Genomic DNA, 2,002 nt, shown 5'->3' with positions numbered 1-2,002 from the left:
TTCTGTATTTTTCTAGAAGCTTCTTAGTTGTTCTGCAGCAGGTATCACACCAACTGAACCTGGCTATTTGTTATCATGGAATGTCTTGTCATCTTTCTAGTCTGAGCTAGTTTTCAATATTGAACGACCACAATTTCTTTGTTGTCTTTTTCTTTCTTTCTGATTTGCTCAGGTAATACTCAATAAACGGCCGTAAGCTACAAGCTTTACCCCTCATTCTTGTCTTCTGAAGAACCTCTAGATCAGAAAAACACCAGGGCTCAACACCTTAATGATGAAAGATCAATTACATTTGTCACATGTACATCGAAACAGTGAAATGTGCCATTTGTGTCAACAGCCAACACAGTCTGAGGGTGCGTTAGGGGCAGCCTGCAGGCGTCACCATGCTTCCGATCCCAGCATAGCAAGCCCACAATTCACCGACCCTCCTCGGTTCTCCTTTGTAATGTGGGAGGAAACCAGAGCACCGGGAGGAAACAGCTGTCGCAGGGAGAATGTGCAAACTCCTTCCAGACAGCAGCAGGAATTGATCAATGTGTTGGCAGGATTTGAGTTAAAGTTTACTGTTGGTGATTTTTAGCAAATTGTTGGGGCGTATTCTGGAGTTATGGTGTACAGCAACTATTAATTTCATCAGCAACCAACCTCCAGATCTGAGTATGGATTGTAGATTGAATTTAAAATACAGCTTTGAACAATTGTCTTCCTGGAGCTGCAGAGCAGAGTTGATTGCAAACCTGGAAATACCCATTCAATTGAGATGTCTGCATATGAATGAATGCAACCAGAGAGACAATAGTAATTAACATTCAATCTAGGATGTCTGGAATGCTGGTGTGAAGATTTAAGCACTTGAAAATGACATGCAACTTAAATGAAGTATTGTTAACCCAAATTATTGAAGTAAGCAATGTCATTGTAACCATACTGAGTTACCATTGAACTTAAGGGTACTGTATATGAGTTTAGAAGGCTTCTTCTTCCAAGAGTGTCTCCAGAATGATTCCTCCATGTTTGGCTGAATAAAGACTTGTATATTCACCAGCTTCAGTTTCTCTCTGGTGATTTCATTCACAGTCACAAAAAATACTTAATTTAAAGATACAGCATGGTAACCAATATTCCCTCTAATATGTGTGTGCAAAAATCTTGTGCTGTGCAATTTTTTTGCCTGGTGACAAGTGCGCACTGAATAATTTCTTCAATAAAAACAGTATAAATAAGCCAGTTCTAAAATCTGCAGACAAATCGTCGCAAACTCCACGTTGTCAACACTGTCTGCATCAGAAACCGGAAAAGGAAATGTGATTGTGTATGATCGTGGAATATACTAAACATGCCAACAAGGTAGAATGTGACGACCTTTTGTGCGCAGTTTATATTCATCTGTGTGCTAGCAGCAAAAGACATGCACACGCACACCTTAGAGGGAACATTGAAGGTAACAGGCCCTTACAGTCCAACGAGCCCACAGCCTGCCGGGGTTGGTGGTAGAGCCAGATACATTAGGGACATTTAAGAGACTCTTAGATAGGCACATGGATGATAGAAAACTGGAGGGCTACGTGGAAGAGAAGCATTAGATTGATCTTTGATAGGTTAAAGGGTTATCACAACATTGTGGGCTGAAGAGCATGTACTGTGCTGTGATGTTCTATGAAGGAATTCCAGAATTCAGCAATTGGAAGTCTGGATAATTTCCAATGAGCGGTGCCAAGTTGTATTGTCTTATACATGGGCATTCCGGACAGTATGGAAGAGTTGGGCTAAAGGGCCTGTTTCTTTGCTGTAATGAATCTATGATTCTATATTGCCCCACTGAAAGATGAGTCCATCATGAGTCTGTGTTTCTTTTTCAACACCAATAACTTCTGATAATAAGGATCCTTTAAGATAGGGCAATGTCCCTTTTCACACCACAACAGCATTGTTCACCAAAATACCCCAAGTCACATGATGTGTTAGGGTGAATAAGCAAACATTTGATCATACATAGAGG

This window comes from Hemitrygon akajei, chromosome 29 (assembly GCF_048418815.1).
Source record: "Hemitrygon akajei chromosome 29, sHemAka1.3, whole genome shotgun sequence".
NCBI lineage: Eukaryota > Metazoa > Chordata > Chondrichthyes > Myliobatiformes > Dasyatidae > Hemitrygon > Hemitrygon akajei.
Note: the sequence above shows the minus strand (reverse complement) of the source record.